The 12,603-nt window shown below is 48.9% G+C and overlaps 1 protein-coding gene across 4 annotated transcripts in view; it reads right to left on the bottom strand.

Moving 5' to 3' along the window:
• Window positions 1-2,645, bottom strand: part of Tbx4 (T-box transcription factor 4) — a 34,979-nt gene extending 32,334 nt beyond the window's left edge. For all 4 annotated transcript variants that reach the window (XM_045159628.1, XM_045159631.1, XM_045159632.1 and 1 more), the window contains exon 1: window positions 2,506-2,645. The gene's annotated coding sequence lies outside the window, so the exon portion shown is untranslated. The remainder of the gene's footprint in view (window positions 1-2,505) is intronic.
• Between the last annotated feature and the right edge of the window lie 9,958 nt (window positions 2,646-12,603).

Genomic DNA, 12,603 nt, shown 5'->3' with positions numbered 1-12,603 from the left:
AGTTCTAGAGGCTTTTCTATGAGTCTGCCTACCTTTCTGCCGCAGCAGGGTGAAATCTCTCCCCCTTCTCCTCCCACCTTCCTTGGGCTCGCTACTCTGGATCTCCGGGGCCATCCCTAGGCTCTGGCCCTCCACCCATCCTGCTCCCCAGTCTCGGTATCCAGGGCTTAGACTTCGGCTCCCAGGACCTCCAAAGTAAACAAGCCAAGTGCAACGGAGGAGATAAAAGGGGGCCGAGGCCAACCGGGGCTGGGAAAAGTCCATAAAGATAAGGCTGACGAGAGTCTCCGCCACAGCCGGCCTGAAAACCACAAGACTCGCAGGAACACGGCCTGGTCCAGCAGCCGCCTTGGGCTACACGGCGCTGGTTCGAGTTTCAAAAGCCCCAAACAGAGGGAAGCTGCAGGATCAGAGTCCTGAGCGACCAGTTAACACACCGGTTTCCACTCTTTAATCTGGACGCCAACCAGGATGGGAGCCCGCCTAGCGAGTGGGAGCCCCGGCCCAGGTGCGGCGGCTCGCGGGGCAGGAGGAGGGGCCGAGCCCGCGCCCCGCACTCTCGGTCCCGGGTCCCGGGGAGTGTGGTACCAGCCCCACCGCCCCTCCTCGGACCGCGGGGCCTGGCGACGGGGGTTGCGCGGCGCTCTCCTTCCCTTCCTTTTCTTGGTCACGATCTGACCGCACCACAGCTCTGGAGGCCCCCCTCAATTCCCCTTTTATTCCCTGTCCCGCCGACCCCGGCTCCCCGAGCCCCAGCGCGCCACAATGCTGACACCGAGGGTCCCCCGACCCTTCCCCAGGCCGCGCCGCGCGCCCTCCCGCACCCTCTGCCCCTTGTTTTTTACCAAGGAGTTGCCGTTTGTCTTTTTCGCGAGTGATATTTTTTCTGGCACGGGGGGGGGGGGGGAAGAGAGATTTTTTATTTTTTAAAGAAAACATTTTGTACTGCTTTAATACTTTATTTATCCCTATTATTGAAGTCGAATTCAGTCAGTTCAGCAATATTAAGAATGTTCACCTTTACCATGGGAATTACTAGGACTTTTAACATTGCCGTTACAGCACAAGTTTGCTTCGTTAATTTATCATTTTGAAATACATCCTTGCTTTCCTGTCACTGCTTCAGGATTGGGGTGGGGGCTGGCACATTCGAAGCGTTGGGTGCCACTCTCCAGGTCATTAAATACGGTATTCCCCTAGTAGGTCGCGCTGATGGGTCAATGATAGTGTACTTTCATGCGGTGTCCCTTAAATGTTCCCCTTTCGGCTTCAACATGACTTGAGAGAGTCTTGTTCACAATCTTCATGTTCCTTTTTTTTTTTTCACAACCTCATAGTATTGTTTTTTTAGTTATCTCACCATAGCTTTTGTTGGGACTGTTCATAATACTCCAGGTGTTATATTCATCGCATCATGACAGTATCTTGTTATTTGTGATGTTGCGGACCTTAATTCGCTAGTTGTTTTTCATCACTCGTTATTTCTTATTACATTGTCATCATTTGCAATATCGCTGTGGCCCGTAATACGCTGATCATTTTTCATCACGTTAGTTCAATACTTGTATCACTCGGCCATTATTTATAATGCTGTTGTGACTATTAATACCCTGGTCGTAAATCGTCACATTACTCCATATTATCCTCACGACTATCTTTATTTTTGTATTCCTTCTAAGATTCTTGGTTAGCATTTAGTCTTCGCTACAGTATCAACAATACACTATGAGAGTCTCCCATCAATACTTACAAGCATTTTTCATTGCTCACCCTTTGCCCGGTTTCTTTTCTACAGTTGCTTATGCCTTAGTAGTTTGTCCCATTAGAATCTTTATACTACTGATATTGACTTTAATGGGATATTTTTTAAATTGATCCTACATTTGGAGCTACTCTGTCTTTAATCCCGTTTCAAACCGCGATTGCTATTTTCATTTGACTCCAAAGAGACGATTTTATCCCTTAAAAGTGCAAGGATTGGATCAATTACTCCAGATTCCCGGTTCATTTGATAATGGGCTACTCTCTGATGGTTTAGATCATCTCATTAGTTCTAATATATGGTGTTCCCTGGTTTAATTTTGACAAATCTGTTGCATCAAAGACTCGAGGTCTCTTTTTTTTTTGATCACTCACATTTCTGCATCGATTTGTGCGGCCAGGACCGGGGCCTCCTCTTTTGCCTTTCTTAATTCTGCAAACACAAGGCCACCGCTCCTGTCTCGGCTTAACCTAGTCCTTTTGGTCTGACTCTTTGGCGACGAAGCTCTTGGGTCCCTAAACCCAGTGAGGCCCGTCACTCGGAGAGGAAGGCTCGCGTGCCAGGCCCTGGGTGACCCGCCCAGGCGCAGGGACCAGAGAGTGCCGAGACACCCAGCCGACCTTCCTGCAGCCTTGATTACCCGGAGGTCGTCACCGTGGTCCGGTTAACCATCCCTTCGTAAGTCATCCTTCGCGACCCTGCTAACCCCTGCTCACCAGCACCCCGCTGGAGCGGACACTCACCCCTAACTGCGCTGCAGCATGCGGAGACTCCTGAGGTCCACGGCAGGCTCGGGTCCGAGAGGTGCGGGACAGCGGGGACTCGGCCTCCGCCTCGGGGTCAGGGTCCCGCTGCCCGCCGCGCCCCCAGGGCCCCACACATCCCGGCAGTGGAGTCGGCCCTTGATCTTCCGAGGCTGCACTTTGGGGTTTCAGCTCTCTCCTCCTCCCTCCCTCCCTCCAGGGCCTCACCCCCCCCACCTCGCGCTGACGTCGCCGCTGTCAATCAGCCTGCACCCGCCGCCCCCTGGAGAGGGGGGTCCTAAAGTCCTGGGGCTCCGCGATGCCCCCCCCCCAGATCCCAGGCTTCGATCAGGCCGCCGGCTCTTCTCCGGGGGCAGCCTGGTGACCTCCCTGCGGCCCTCGGGGTCCCGCGGCCCAGGTAGGGACTGGAGCCCTGTGTGGCTTAGAGGAGAGAGCCTGCCCAGGGGACGGGGTGGCGGGTCCGGGGCACGGTTCCCACCCGAGGCTGCAGGACCCCGACCGCTCACCCACCGGCTCGGAGCCCGCCAGCTGGGCCCGGCCTCGGCCAGGGTCCGCTTCCAGGCAGCCGACTCCGCAGAAGCCCACCTGGATGGCCCACACTCTGACCCGCTGTGCCCGCAGTGGATTTAGGACCCCACGCCCCGGTGCACCCCAGTCCTCACACCTGCAGGACCCGGGCACTGGGCACTGTCACTCGGCTCCCCTGCCCTCGTCTCAGGGGCAGCGGGCAGGCGCGCAGGGGTCACCGGCTTAGGGCAGGGAGGAGGCAACCGGGCCGGGCGCGGTGGCGACGGGGAAGTGTTGAACCGGCCTGGCCCTGTCAGAGCTCCAGGCCAGCCTGAAGCTCCCAGGCTTGGCTGGACCCTTTAGGGGGAGGCATAAACTGAGGCTTCTTCCAGGAGGTCCCTGAGATCCAGCCCAGCCTCTGCTGCAGCCTACGAAGCCGAGAGGGTCCTACTTAGATCATGGCTCCCCTCGGAAAGGAAAGCGAGGACTGCTTAGCCGTCTAGATCTCCCTATCCATTTTTGCCTCCCTTGGAATTCACTTGCTTCCATTTCTCTACATTTGTCTTGAACTCCCCCCCCCATAAACCCATGTCACCCTCGGCTCCTAATCCCCAAAATCGTGGGGCAAGCATGGGACCGGCTTGTCTATCCTCACAGGCCTCAGAATCCTGTCAATGAAGATGTCCACATTAGCTTTTGGTTCTCAACCTCGGCAGCATGCCTCCCTCCACAGGCGGGCCCCCAGCCTCCCCAGTCAGCCATAGCTCCTTCCCATATTTTGTCCTCAGAACCACAAGAAAGTCCTTCCTGGGAGGGAGTGGAGGGGATTCTAATGCTGGAACAAGGAAAACCAGAACCAATGCTCCCTCACCCCCTAACGCAAAGCAACACATGGTGGTCCAGCTCAGCAATCGCCCAGTGCTCAGGACCCCAGCACACCAGATCCTTCAACCCCATCTTGGCTTCAACACTCCTCCCATGGAGTCCCAAAAGGAGGAGGAGAGAGAGAGAAGGATCTAAGACGTGGGGAAACTTGGTCCTCCCTCATCCTGCCTCCTCCAGAAGAGGAAAAAGAGAAAGTCCTTAAGTTCCAGAAGATTCCTGAGGAACCCTGTTTCCTGTGCTAGGGAAAACTGGATGACAGGCCTCAGCTTCTGCTCCCAAGCCCAATCCCAAGCCTTTTCCAGCAGCCTGTAGGGAAATCCCTCCCAAATAGTGGACCAACCAAATACTGAGCAACCAACTACTGTGTGGAATGGTGAACAGGGAGGGCAGTGAATCACCAGGTACTGTGGGAAGACTAGAGTAAGGCCAGCCTCTGGAAAGAATTTGTTGACAGTCATTGGAGGAAGCTCATAATGAGACTATGTAGTGTAACTTTAAAAAAAAAATGGACTGCATTCTTCCTATAAGTGAAGTCTTTCTGTGGACTCATGGGAGATGGTCTAAATCAATATCAACTGGCTCATGATGATGTGGAGAAATGAGATATGGGAGGGACAGGCAAGGTTTTGGCAGTGAAAATGAAGTGGCAAACTGGCCAGAAAGTGAGTGTGAGAGAGAGGTGACATACATGCATCTCCCACCACAAGAATGGAATAATGCCAAGACACACATTTTTTTTCAAATTGTGACACTCTGATCAGGATGTACCTTATAGTCAGTGGGGTGTTATAGTTTAACTAGCAGGTTTTTCCTTCTTAGTGGCACACAGAATATCTTATAATGGATGAAGTATAGTAAACCCCTGATACATGTAGAGAAAAGGAAAATACCTTTTTCTCCAAACCTCTTTCATCAGTTCAAAGTGAACACCCACTTCAGTTAAACAAATATCACTGGTTTAGGGGAAAGTCCTCAGTTTTCGTGTTAGACTGACTTTGAACTTGAAACTGGGAATCCTAGATCACCAATTAGCACTGTGTGACTTTAGGCAAGTCCTGAACACCCACATCCAATGGGGACAATCACAGCCTATTAGCTATTTAAGGACTGGCTAAATCAGTAAATGTAAATGTCTGGCAGGCGATATGTAGTTAGTAAAGTGTCCCGAGTACTTTTAAATTTTATTCTCCTCCTCCTCCAGAAGTTTTTTTTTTTTTTTGTTGTTGTTGTTTTGAGATAGGGTCTCACTCTAGCCCAGGCTGACTTGGAATTCACTATGTAGTCTCAGGGTGGCCTTGAACTCAAGGTGATCCTCCTACCTCTGCCTCCAGAGTGCTGGGATTAAAGGCATGAGCCACCACGCCTGGCTTGAGGTGTTTTATAACCAAAATAAGCTAATAAAAAGACACACAAATAGGAAGACAAATTAGGGGCAAGGAAAAAGCATGCATGCTGTCGCTGAGTGCTGGAGACCATAACTGAGAGTAAATTTGGCTTACTGACTAGCAGCAGGGCAAATGGTGTTTCTCTCCTTCAGAAACGTGGAAGTGGCAAGTCTTCCATGAAGGATGGAGGAGCAAACCTCCTGATCCCGAATTTTGAAAGTAGATTCTCATGCAAACTCTGATTGTCATCTGCTTACAGGATTTGATAAAAGTGTTTTGCCAAGTGCTTTAATAGCTTCTCTCTTGTTTGATGCTGTATTTTTAAAAGAATTTTATTTATTTATGTGCATATGTATGGGGGTGCATGAGAATCTCTTGCTGCTACAAATGAACCTCCCTCCAGCTTTTCTTGGACAGATGAGGAATTAAACACTGGGCTGGCAGCTTTGCAAGCAAGCACCTTTAACCACTGAGCCATCTTCTCAGCCCCGTGATGCCACTGTTATATCTCTATTTTCCTCTCCATTTTGTGCATTTACTCATCTGAAGAAATACTTTTCAAATACTTACTATGTGCCAGACACATAAATACAGAAAGGACAGCTGATTGGCTGTTGATACTTTGGCCAACCGGTATCTGCAAATTCACTGTCAGATAACCTGTAAGCTCACTACTTAACTATCTAAATAGACACTACCAGAGGCCCATTCAGCACGGGAAGGTGGCTTGCCCAGAACCTAGAGTGGACTCGGCAGACTATTTGAGGTGGCACCGCAGTATAGTGAGAAGCAGTTACATTCTTCTTTTCATTTTTTTGGTATATTGAGACCAGGTTTCATGTAGCCGAGGCTGGCCTTGAAGTCCTGATCCTCCTGCCTCCCCTTCCCAAGCGCTGGGATTATAGGCACACACCACCACACCCAACTATTGATTACAAACAAACAAACAAACAAAAAGGCCTACAAGTCAGGCATGATGGCATATGCCTTTAACCCCAGCACTTGGGAGGCAGAGGTAGATGGATCGAAGTAAGTTTGAGGCCACTCTGAGACTACATAGTGAATTCCAGGTTAGCCTAGCTGATAGCAAGACCCTACCTTGAACAACCCCCCCCCCAAAAAAAAACCCTTACAAAACTGTATTTAGGAAGCATTTAACAAATGTCAATGCCAACTCCACTTCAGACCAACCAAGTCAGAAAGTGTGTACAGACCTGGTGGAGAAGCATGGCTCTGAGCCAGGCCTAGGAAACCTTGTTCTCTGATCCTCTAGTCTTCTTTGTGGCAAGTGGTCATCACATGACCCAGGCTGGCTACTGAGACCTAAGCAGAAGACTGGAGGGAGAGAGCTTGTAGCAAATACTTTGCTCTTCATACAGAAGAAGGCAGCCTTCCTTTCCCTTCCCTTCCCTTTCTCCTTTCCCCTTCCCTTCTCTTCCTTCCTTTCCCCCCCTTCTCTTCCCTTCCCTTCCCTTGTCAGGGAGGTCCTCGGAGTTTTCACCCTTTAGAGACCTTAAGGTGAGGAGAATGAAAGCCAGTGTGCTGAGGGATGTCAGAGCTAACACAAAGATCCTGGTTCCTGTGGCATTACTACACAGGTAAGCCAGATTCTGCTGCTGGTTGTAATATGAGAAAAATGAAGTCAATTTTTTTTTTTTTACATCGTTGTTAGTCTTTGTTTATTTCAGCAAAATGAACATGTGAGATCTGGGTCCAGGTCTCAGCTTAATGATGAGTGACTCTATTAAGCTATGCTGTGAGGGAAAGACGCAGCTGAAGGACCGGGTGTCCCCTGCGGTGGCAGCGTGCCTTCCCACTCAAGTCTGGGAAAACAAAACCCTGCCCATCCTTCCCAGCTACTTTATACTGAGTGTGTAGTGGTCTATTGCCTGGGGTCCTTAAGCCTTCAAAAGGGAAAGGATGGGTGAGGCCACAGGAGCATGCCTGCCCCCTGCAGCTTTATTATCTCCCAGTAGCCCCAGACCTCGGTTGCAGGTTTCCCAGCCCACATCCCTTCGGGATTAGTAAACTCCTGCAGCTGAGTGGGGGCAGGGATTTGAGCCCACTCTAGGAGGTGGGGGCGGGAAGATGGTGGCAGCTGCAGGCGGCTGCAGGTGCTTCCCCTGGCACCAGAGATGAGAGCTGCTCACCTGACCTTTCACCCCGGCCTCCCTGGGGCCTTCTACCACCAGAGAGAATTAGAAAGCTTCCACTTAGAACTGAGGCCTGGTTGCTAGGAGGCCTGAGCTGGGTGCAGCGGACTGAGCAGCCTCTTAGGGTACCAGGGCAGAGGTGGTGATGGATGGCACAGGCGGGTCTTTCCTGCACTTCCCACTGAGACACTGGACAGGGAAGGCCTGGGTGCTCCAGTCTGGGCTGGGTGTAGCCTGGGCTAGCAGTCTGCACCTCCTGTTTCAGTCCTTATCCTTTTGATGCATCAGCCTGCCCTACCCACATTACCACATTCTCCCCAACTGCCACTTCTCATTTCCTCCAGAAAGACTTCTCAGAAACATATGCTTATTTTGCTGCCTGAAGATGGTTTGTATGTTGAGATTATTAGATGAAAAAAATTCTAAGTCAGAAAAATTAATTACCCCACCACTCTTTCTTTCCTGGTTTTTTTTTTTTTTTTTTTTTTTTTTTTGAGGTAGGGTTTCACTGTAGCCCAGGCTGACCTGGAATTCACTATGTTCACTATGTAGTCTCAGGGTGGCCTGGAACTCACGGTGATCCTCCTACCTCTGCCTCCTGAGTGCTGGGATTAAAGGTGTGCACCACACCATGCCCTGTCTTTCTTTCTTTCTTTTCTCTACTTGTCTCTTTCTCCTTCCTTCCTTCTTCTTCTTAAGCATGGAATATACAAAATTAGCTTTTAACTTGGTTCCTCAGGGGCATTTCTAAATGAGGAGCTGTACCGAATAAAAATTCACAAATGAAAGAGTATGTGAAGGGCTGGAGAGATGGCTTAGCAGTTAAGGTTAAGCCTGCAAAGCCAAAGGACCCAGGTTCAAATCTCCCTGGCATGCCCATTCTCATTCTCTCAATATCTCTCTCTCTCAAATAAGTATAAATAATTTTTTTCTTTAAAAAGAAAGACTATGTGGGGTACCAGAAAGCCCTTGAGATTGGGAATTTTAAATACTGAATTCAAGTCTGAGGATAAAGTTTACTGGTAGAGCACTTACCTAGCAAGTATGAGGCCCTAGATTCAATCCACAGCAGTGACAGAAGTAAGTGATAACACGAAAGCCACAATTCAGGGCTGCAGAGATGGCTTAGAGGTTAAGATGCTTGCCTGCAAAACCAAAGGACCCAGGTTTGATACCCCAGTGCCCACGTAAGCCAGATGCACAAGGTGGTACATGTGTCAAGTTCATTTGCTGTGGCAAGAGAAACTTGGTACACCTATTCTCTCTCTTTATCTACCTTTCTTTCTCTCTCTCTTTAATAAATAAATAAAATATTTAAAAAAAAAAAACCTGAATTCAGGCTCGACATGATGGTGTGTGCCTATAGTCCTAGCCTATGCAGAGCCAGGGTAAGTAGCTCGCTTGAACAAAGGCCTGGGCCATAGAGTGTGACCCAGCCGTAATAGACAAACAAAAGGAACCCCTGGCTCCAGGTACTCAACAGGCTGTTCCCAGAGACAGGCCTGGAACCGGAACAGCCTTAGGGCTGTCTCCTCATCATCAGGTGAATTTAATCATGACAGCCACCTCAGAGAAGAGCGGAAAGGATGAAGTGGTATCTCATAGACAGAGGCGCTATGAAGGCCCACAAAGTAGCTCCTATGTACGGTGCACTTCAGTATGGCTGCCAAGATTCTAAGAGCATCAGCTTAGTTCACCCTCACAACGCTATCAGGTGGGTACTATCATAAACCAATTTTACAGATAAAGAAATTGAGGTCAGATACTTTACCTGAGGTTAGACAACCAGGAAATGGATTTAGAATTTGAAGGCAATTAATGTGACTCGCAAGCACCCATGCTTTCAAGTATATTGCTCTATGGTCACTTTTATGGTGATCAGCACAAGGGCGCTGACTGATTCAATAGGCAAATCCATTGATAGGTTTATAATTTGATGGAATTATTAGGAGTTGATGGAAACTTCTGGCAGTGGGGCCTAGCTGGAGGAAGTATGTCACTGGGGCTTGAACTTGGGGGAAATATCTTATCCAAGACTCCTCTCTGTGTTTCTTTTCTGCTTCCTGGCCACCATAAGGTGAGCAGCTCTGCTCTCCCACACTCGCTCCATCATTATTCTCTTTCTCAACACAGGCCCCCAAACAGTAGAACCAGTAACCATGAACTTAACCCTCTGAAGCAAAAAGCCAACATAAATCCTTCCTCTTTCAGGTAATCTGTCACAGTGGCATAACAGGAACATAGTCACTTAACCTAAGCAGGTTTTATGTGTCAGAGACAACAGCACCTCCCTCATGATGTTGATGAAACAGTAACATAGTGCCTGGCCAGATGTGCTGGTGTGTGCTTTAAGTCCCAACTATTTTGGGAAGCTGAGGTAGGAGGATCATTTGAACACCAGGAATGTGGGGCTTATCTGGGCAACATAGGGAGATTTTTATCTTTTAAAAAGAAAGTAACAATGCCTGATACATAGTAGCAATCAGGTGCTAGTATTATTATTACAAATAGGACTTGCCCAAGGTCTCACAGCCAAAGAAGCCACTTGATTTATAGTACTCAAGAGCCCAACATCCTAACCTATCAGCTATTGCTTGTGTTTTGTTATGGTGGTTGTTTGTTAGGAATCAAATTCAGGGCTTTGTATATGCTAAAATTCCCCTGATTTCACGCTACCCCAGGCTGACCTGGAATTCACTATGTAACCTCAGAGTAGCCTCGAACTCACTGCCATCCTCCTACCTCTGCCTCGCAAGTGCTATCTCTTTCTTTTCTTTCTTATTTTTCTCTTCTTTTAGGGTTTGAAATAGGATCTCACTAGAGCCCGGGCTATCCTACAGTCTCAAACACTCAGCAATCTTCCTACCTCAGTCTCCTAAGTACTAGAACATATGTGACCAATACCCAGCTAGGCTAAAGTTTCTAAAAACTAAAATCTCTACCAAGAAATCAAAGACTTAATAATCTTCTCTTCGAACTCCCAAAAGAGCCACCTCTAGCACCTTTCATGTCCCCAAGAAACACCATGCTCTGTCTCCCAACCAGTCACTGACACCTGCTCTTCCCTAGGACATGCTGTTGATAGAAGAGCCATGTACTTCTGTGTGTGTGTGTATATACATATATACATACATATATACACACACATACATATATATGTATGTATATGTATGTGTGTGTATATATGTATGTATGTGTGTGTGTGTGTGTGTGTGTGTGTGTGTGTGTGTATGTTGGAGGCTTTTCATGCACAAAGTTGGTGTGGATGGCCCTTTCTAGCTGGGAACCCAGCCCTGCCTGGCTAAAAAAGGCAAATTCTTGACTGCACTAAACACAAGCAAAGATGAGGAAAACTGCTTCCATCTGGAATAAAATATTTTGTAGCCGGGTGTAGTGGTGCATGCCTTTGATCCCAGCACTTGGGAGGCTGAGGTAGGAGGATTGCCATGAGTTCCAGACCACCCTGAGATTACATAGTGAATTCCAGGTCAGCCTGCGCTAGAGTGAAACACTACCTTGAAAAACTAAACAAAACAAAAATCTTTTGTTAACAGGCCACTGGGCAGAGAACCCTTCACTGTTCCACCCCTCCCCCCATATGCTTGGGTAAAAAAAAACACTGCCCCAGAAGAAATCTGGGCCTGTACATGGAAGGACACTATAAATTTGCACAGGGTTCAGACCCCAATCTCCCTCCTGGCGTCTGATTGTTATTATGAAGACTCAATACAAACATGAGGCCAGATAACTCAGAGTAACAGCACTGAATGTCTGCCAAGTGAAACTTCAGAAGATGACATATACTGGGTGCTTCCCCTCTCCCTCTCCACATTCCAGAGCCCATCTCTCACATTCTATACTATGCTCAAACCTTTCTCTTTTACTACTCACGTCTCTAGAAGCTGGGTCCTGCAGTTTTCTGCATATCCCATTGCCCTTTGTCAAAGTCTTCCTCTTCCTCAAACACCAATACTGCTCTCCCAGCATCCTTGGGGCCCATTCATCACCTAGACAAAATTATCAGTCATGGATTTTTAACCCCCAACTCTAAGGGAGCTCAGTGGGAAGAGAGAATGGGAATGGCCTTGATGGGTGCATCAATGGGGAGATTGAGAAGAAACTACCAAAGGGATCTTGCTCACTGCTCAGTGAATGGCACCTTTCTCTAGCATATCTCATGATGGGAAGATGACCCACTGCAGACCTGGAAAAAACTTTGCCTTGCCTCCAAGATCTGTATACTTCATCTATGGAACAGTTAGGAGATGCTTCCTAACATCTAGCTTCAACCCCCCTTGTTGCACATGGTCTTTAAGGAATCAGAGGCATGCTGGGGCTCTGCTAACTGGTTAGACTTCCACAGCTAAGTTTCCATTCCCTCACTCAGTGATGGAACTGTCCAAAGGGCGTGATGCCCTGGCACTAGGCCAACTCCAGCACACGCAGAGTGCAACTCCCAAGTCTGTGTGTTCCCAGGAGACCATGGCTTCTCCAGGAGATTCAACGGGCCTTAGAAGGGAAGGGCGGCAGGAAGGAATCCCTAGGCCGGACCTCACCTTCTTGCAGTTGCTTGAAGTTCGGTCTTTGAACACAGACCTGTATTTATTGGGACTCATTTAATTTCAGCCATGTCCTCCTGGGGTCATTTATTTGGCAACTGTCACTCAGCCTGCTCTGGCATTAACCTCATAATCCTGTTGATTTCCTCCAAACTAGTTGGAGGTTTTCTTGTTTTCTTCCTGGCCTGGTTCAAGACTGATTTCCAGTTCTTTCTGGTCATTGTCGAGGAAGCCACTCCTGCCAAGACACTCCTGTCTAGGGACTTCTGTTCCTACTTTAGCTCTTCCCAGACTACAGTAGACGAATAGCTGAGGCTGCCTCAGTCACCTAAAGTTCTGAGGTAAAAGTGGTTGTGCGCCACCGCCACCACCAGGAGCTCCCTGAGTGGCTACTGAGGCTGTCGTTCGGTTCAAAGGACCTGAAATTGCACCAATCACCGCTCTGACCTACCCGGAACCCCGCCCCTCTCCGCCATCTTGGATTCCAGAAGGGCGAGAGAACCAATCACGGAGAGGAAACCAGTGAGGGTGGAGCCAAGGCCCAGGAGCGCGGCCACGTGGCCACCCGGCTTGCCTGCGCCTTCCCGC

The sequence above is a fragment of the Jaculus jaculus genome, chromosome 9 (genome assembly GCF_020740685.1).
Source record: "Jaculus jaculus isolate mJacJac1 chromosome 9, mJacJac1.mat.Y.cur, whole genome shotgun sequence".
NCBI lineage: Eukaryota > Metazoa > Chordata > Mammalia > Rodentia > Dipodidae > Jaculus > Jaculus jaculus.
The sequence above is the reverse complement of the archived record's forward strand: the minus strand, read 5'-3'. Positions and strand labels throughout refer to the sequence as shown.